This window comes from Octopus bimaculoides, chromosome 15 (assembly GCF_046866305.1).
Source record: "Octopus bimaculoides isolate indiv1 chromosome 15, ASM4686630v1, whole genome shotgun sequence".
NCBI classification, from domain to species: Eukaryota; Metazoa; Mollusca; class Cephalopoda; order Octopoda; family Octopodidae; genus Octopus; species Octopus bimaculoides.
This window is the reverse complement of record NC_142942.1, coordinates 53299125-53306624: the sequence shown is the minus strand read 5'-3', so window position 1 is coordinate 53306624 and position 7500 is coordinate 53299125. Positions and strand designations below refer to the sequence as shown.

The 7500-nt window shown below is 33.5% G+C and overlaps 1 protein-coding gene across 7 annotated transcripts in view; it reads right to left on the bottom strand.

Moving 5' to 3' along the window:
• The window catches only part of LOC149132534 (uncharacterized), a 127797-nt gene that overhangs the window by 46546 nt on the left and 73751 nt on the right, over positions 1-7500 (bottom strand). Inside the window, exon 1 of one of the 7 annotated variants that reach the window (XM_089363874.1) lies at positions 7173-7387. The exons of the other annotated variants lie outside the window; for them this stretch is intronic. The gene's annotated coding sequence lies outside the window, so the exon portion shown is untranslated. Of the gene's footprint in view, positions 1-7172; positions 7388-7500 lie in introns of those variants that run through there. 7 annotated transcript variants of the gene reach the window in all.

Below are 7500 nucleotides of genomic sequence, written 5' to 3'. Positions count from 1 at the left end.
ATTCCATGCAAGAACACATACTAAACAAATTTTAAAAAATACATGAATACATGAATACATACTCGCATATATACATATAAATGTATATACACATATGTACATAGATATATGCATTCTTATATATATCTATATCTAACTATCTATCTCTCTCTCTCTCTCTCTCTCTCTCTCTATATATATATATATATATATATATATATATATATATATATATATATATAAATATATATGGAGATGTACTTGCATAGCAAGTGACCTGATCTGAGATCGTGTGTTGAAACAAAAACAATTGCAGCGTGGAAGGTGTTTATAAGCCATTTAAGAAACACACAAAAACCGTTAGATTTACTTAATTTAAATTTAATTTGCCAAAATATCTTCGTCGATTTGAGACTGCGACCTGATCACTGACATAGCGACGAAAGTATTTTGGCAAATTAAATTTAAATGTTGAAGTGAATCTAACAGTTTCTGCGTGTTTTTAAATGGCTTATAAACACCTTCCATGCTGCAACTGTTGTTGTTTGTGTGTGTGTATATATATATTTATATTTATATATAATCATTTAAGTATTGGTGTATACATAGTAGTTAGCCAGTGAAGCATGTCTGCTGCCTATGGCTATCTGATGTCGCTTCTGCACCAAGGGATGTACCACAACTAGTTGTACAGTATCCCACCTGCTAGGATTGATGCAGGAAGGGTCGAAACAATCGTTGTGAGCAATATAATTTCTCATATATTCCATTTTCTATCATTTATTATACATGAATATATATAGAATTGTTAAAGAGGACAACAAACATCTCAAGTCGTATATAATATTATTATTGGCTATCCCAGAAACAGCTGTAAGGCTTTGAAATTTTTTGCCAGCTGATTGGACTGGAGTAACGTAAAATGATGTGTCTTGCTCAAGGACACAATGTGCTGCCAGGAATCGAACTCATGACCTAACAGTTGTTAGCCAAATACCTTAATGACTGAGCCATATGCCTTCACCTCCAGGACAGATCTAATATATCATAGGCAGGTCTTTGATTTGGCGTGTGCTCTAGGACTCAAAAAGCCACAGCTCGACCTGATTTTCAGAGTATATAAGAGATTGAGATGACAACATTCCTCCTGAACAGGATGCCAGTCTCTTGCAGAGTTAACTTCCCTGCTATTGCTGCAACTCACTTTTATACCTGAGCTAAGTGGACTGGAGTAACATGAAATGAAGTGTTTTGCTCAAGAACACAATTCCCTTCTCTGTCAAGGAATTGAAATCACAATCTAACAATTGTGGATGCAACACTCTAACCAATAGGATACATCATCATCATCATCATCACCGTTTAACGTCCGTTTTCCGTGCTGGCATGGGTTGGACGGTTCGACTGGGGTCTGGGAAGCCAGGAGGCTGCACCAGGCCCCAATCTGATCTGTCAGTGTTTCTAAGGGCCTTCACGAACGCATCATATGTGTACTGTAGTTACTGCTTCGTTTTGTCGGCCAAAAGTGGTACCTTGAGGGTGTGTTTTTGTGTGTTTATTGAGTTGCTCTGTGAGGAGCATATGGCGTGAACCACCTGTTGATCAGTGAACTGGGTCACTGGTATACATACATCTGTTTGTGTGTTTCTGTGTATACATATGTGTATGCACACACACACTCACATACATGTATGTACGTATGTATATATATATGTATGTATATTTTCAATATGGAGCAAATAATTCAGGAGAAAATATTTGTGAAGATATTATTGACTCCATTATTATCTAGTTATCTAGTGTAACAATTAAAAATTATAATAACAGAATCAATAATATAGGTGATTGCAGGCTCCAAAAAGCATTAAATAGCTTTAATCAGCTATATATATAATATATATATAGATAGATAGATAGATATATAGATTGGCTATGAATGCAGGATAACAACAGTATGTATGTAGGTTAATATAAGTTTTGTACTGATACAGGTTATATGTAGCTTAAGTGAGATCCAGTTTTCATTTTTTTAAAAAGTGTTACATAACACAGGGTGGAGGTAACAATATGACAAAATGACATGGTGACAGGATGACATGATGACAAGATATGATGAACCATTTCTGTTTTTACTAGCTGTACATAAGCTTGTCAAATCAGCAAACTCTGTTTTCATAAGTGTGTGTGTATGTGTGTACACACACATGCATAAACACACACATATATATAAATATATATATATAAAAACATACATATATAGACATATATATATATATATATATATAAAAACATACATATATAGACATATATATATATATATATATATATATATATATATATACATATGCACAAACATGCATATGCATACATACATGCACATACATACATATATACACATGTGTGCATTGATGCATATGTTCAATTTTTCTCAACTGATCAATAGACTGATTGAGCAAACCAATCAATGAATGGATCTATCATGGCTATTGGAAACAGCTGTAAGTCAAATTTACGACAATAAATACCATTATTTATAGCTTTTCTGATATATATGTGTGTGTGCAGGAATGGCTGTGTGGTAAGTAGCTTGCTTACCAACCACATGGTTCTAGGTTCAGTCCCACTACGTGACAACTTGGGCAAGTGTCTTTTACTATAGCCTCAGGCCAACGAAAGCCTTGTGCATGGCATTATGTCGTGCTTGAGAAGAAGACCCATCAAGCTGATCAAAATAGCATTCATGGCAGATACTGGTGTCACACAAATGGCATCCGTGCCAGTGGCACCTAAAATCACCCATTACACTCTTGGAGTGGTCGGCATTGGGAAGGGCACCCAGCCCTAGAAAACAATGCCAAATCAGACTGGAGTCTAGTGCAGCCTTCCAGCTTAGCAGCTCTGGTCAAACCATCCAACCCATGTCAACATGGACAATGGACGTTAAACACTGATGATGATGATGATGATGATGACATAAATTAACAGTTTGGCAAAAGATATTGATAGAATAACCAACAGGCTTAAAAAAAAAACACATAGAAACTGAGGGTCAATTTATTTCACTCCAGCATGGCCACAATCTACTGGCTGAGTCACAAAGACAAGAAATTATAGAAAGTAAAAGAAGTTTATCCAAGGTGTCTATTATACTGAAGACAATAGGGTGTGAATTGAAACTAATATCAGGTTGCTATTTTTAGCAGGTCAAGTGACTACGTAGTGGCCGCCCTCACATGTATCTGGTTTCTGTATGAAGTTTGATATGGAAGATCCAATTGATTGTGGGTTTGCCTTTAAACTATTCAGTCAAAACAATCACAGACATTTGAAACCTAATCTTGCATAAAGAGAAATAAGCTTGAAATTCCTGGAATTCTGGGCAGGTTCATTGAATACAGTTTTAGTGTATGGTTACGTGCACACACACACACACACACACACACACACACACACACGCACAATCATCATCAACATTGTCATCAGCATCACTGTCATCATCAACATCATCATCATCAGCATTTTAATGTTTTTCTTTTTTTATACTTGCATGGGTTGGGCAGAATTTGTCGGGGCAGATTTTTCTATGATCGGATGCCCTTCCTGTTGCCAAAGCGTCACCTGTTTCCAATTAAGGTAATAATCCACCCCCACCACCACCACCTCCATGATGAGACATACTCTTGCAGAAGATGATTAGAAACAAAGGACACTATTCGTATGACAGTGGAATTCGTTCCCAACTATTGCATGAAGCCAAGGCAAGGAGACCCTAACACACACACACACATGCAGACATATATATATACACATATACATATATACACATACATAATATTTGTATGTATATATGTGTACATACATACATATATATATATATATATATATATATATATATATATATATATATATATATATATATATATATATACAGAGAGAAAGATAGTTATGGCCAGGCAAGGGGGTTACCCAGGGTTTCATGCCTGAAAAGCACTTCACTTTACAGCATCTCATCCACTAGCTTAGCTAGAGTGTGCCACCATGGGCAGCCCTTCCATTTGCTGGATGGTTTGACTGAGGACTGGTGAGCCAAAAGGCTGCACCAAGCTCAATCTGATGTAGCAAAGTTTCTACAGCTGGATGCCCTTCCTAATGCCAAACGAGATGATGTGTATTTTAATTTGTTTAAACTAAGTTCCTATTTTAGTGTGCTAATTAAATTTAATATAGGAATGCACTCGACTAGATTCATTGATATTTTAAACTGGATTTGATATATCTAGTAAAGAATATTGACTCGTTAAATCAAATTAGCACTCTAGAATAGTAAGGTAGATTTATACATGTTAAAATAGATCGGGTCGAGTGCATTCCTATATTAAATTTAATTAGCACACTAAAATAGGAACTTAGTTTAAACATATTAAAATACACATCATAATTAGCATCTGGTTGAGTTTGCTTGGACATATCTCATTCAATTGCTAATTTCTCATCTTATGATGATTGTGGTGATGGTGGTGGTGCTGGTAGTAACAGAAATAAGTGGAAATGTTTCCATTGGTAATTTTCTCAAATTGCTGACAGAGGTATTGTCATCTTTTTTTTCTTTTTTTTTTTGCCAGTGACACGGTACAATTTGAACTCAGAATGCACAGCAGACTCACAGACCCAAAACGGATAGCACAAAGCTTAGGTACCCCACCTGATACTCAGACAATCCTATCGATCCACCGCCATGGAATGGGTCTACTCTTTACCATCCCACCCCCTATCTCCAACCAAACAAAAAGAAAAATGAAAGGCCAAGTTGACCCAGGTGGCATTTGATCACAGAAAACAAAGAATTGGAATGAATATTGTACTGTATTCTATCCAACAGACTAACAACTCTGGCAAAATCATCATTTTAACCCTTCGATGGCAGATATCATCAATTAATGCCTTATTAGAGGACAGAAGACATCATCATCTAAGATTTCAAAATTTTACATAGCTACAGCCATCACCAGAGGAAAGTGAATATTTTACAGAATTTTTCGATAATGAAATTGTAAATCTTATTATGCGAGACACTAACAATTATTATGACAATAATTATCATTTTTGAAATTATTTAAAGTAAAAATGAGTATAAAAATTACCCTAAAAAGAAGAAAGAGATATTTTGTGTTAATTGCTCGTTTGGCACACACATTCGAGCAATCCTTCCCGCCATTGGAGGGTGAATATAAGTAGAATAAAAGGAAAAAAATGAATAAATGCATAAAAATAAATACAAGCACACCTTACAGTTTATATATATATATATATATATATATATACATATATATATATACATATATATATATACATACAATTTTTATATATATATATATATATATATATATATATATATATATATATATATATATATATATATATGTATGTATATATACATACATGTATATACATATACACAAGCACACAAATGTGTGCATATATGTATGGGGGTGTGGGGAGGCATATATGCAGATGATTTATGTAGATGTGGCTGTGTAGTTAAGAAGCTCACTTTGTAACCAGGTGGCTTTGGGTTCGATCCCACCATGTGGCACCTTAAGCAAGCGTCTTCTACTATAGCCCCAGGCTGACTAAGGCTTTTGCAAGTAAACTTAGCAAATGTAAACTGCGAAGATAACCATATATATATATATATATATATATATATATATATATATACACGAAGTGAGAGGGTTGCTGAAAAGTTCCTGGCTTTGGGTAAAAAGAAAATACAGAAGGGTCAGTTAACTATGATTTTATTCACACACTTATGGCAGCGATCCTTCAGTTTCTTTTTTAAGCCACGTAAAAGAACTCGGGAGATTGGGCCTCCAACCAGGCCTTTTGGGACACCCTTAAAACCAGGAACTTTACAGCACCCGCTTGTATGTATGTATGTATGTATGTGTGTATATATGTACGTATGTATGTACATATATATATATATATATATATATATATATATATATATATATATAGACCCCCTTTTACCCGCACCCACTTATTGCACTTAGTATAACACTAGTGTAACAATAATTGGGTACCCTCCCAGCAGTATATTGGATAGATACTGTCCCTTAGTGGGTTGGATCCTCAGCCCCTAACTCTCTTGCATTATATACATATATATTAAAGTTAGATAAGGCTGGTTTATGGGATTTCATGTTCAGGATAAAGGGCTTGGCTTTATGGTGTATCATTAGATCCCAAACCTTTTTGGTGTACATATACACTTATACACACCCGTGTGTGTGAGTGATTGCATAATTAAAAATTTGTAATGATCTGTTTCCAAACAACACACACACACATTATGAATCAAGTGCATTTTACATGTTAATATATATAGACGTTCACATATATGTTATTTTGCTGAAGCTGGAAAAAGCTTAAGCTACTACTCAGATTTTCACATAACCGTTTATCAGTTATGAACTGTCTGTTGTGATAGCATAGACAAGTAAACAGACCAGTCAATAAAATAGTACTTTACTCTACCTTTGGTAGTCAAGTACAATTTTTCCCACCTTATTTTGTTATGTGCTAACTTGTGTGTGTGTGTGCATATATGTATGTATGTATGTATGTATGTATATATGTATGTATGTATGTATGCATGTATGTATAGATTGAATAAATGCAGTCAACGGGAAGGAGTACATTTAGACAGCTATTTAATAAACACTACACATGTTTCTATACAACATAGATCTACATAGACACAGGATTTAAATTAAGCAACGGTTTACCTGTACAATGGGATTCAATTGTATCTCCTTATGTGATAGATAATCACTGTCCCCATATTTTATACTCTAATATATTCCTAACGGAATACACTTTAAATTTATCTACATATATATATGCATATATATATAGATATAACACACACATATATACATCTTTATCTATATCTAGATATATATATAGAGAGAGAATGTATATAATGCGTATTAAATATATAGACCATCATATTACATATTATATATATATAATAATTGTCTATATATATTTTATACATACACTTGTGCCAGCATGCACACACACACACACACACACACACACACACACAACACAACACATAGAGTAAGTGAACAAATATTGATTAATATGAGAACAATAGAAAATATTAGAAGTTTAGAGTCAATACTTACTATGTTTTACTGTAAATCCTGATAAATTGGAGCACACATCTATACATAAATATACATGATACATATATATATATAAATATATATATATATATATATTGGTTCCTGTATAATTTGCAGAACTGGATTGGTATTAACTTAGTGCTTTCCAGTTATGTAATATACATGTACTGGTAAATATATCTATATGTATATAAATATATCTATATGTATATATATCTATATATATATATATCTATATGTATATCTATATGTATATATATATATATATATGTATATATCTATATGTATATATATATATATATATATGTATATATCTATATGTATATAA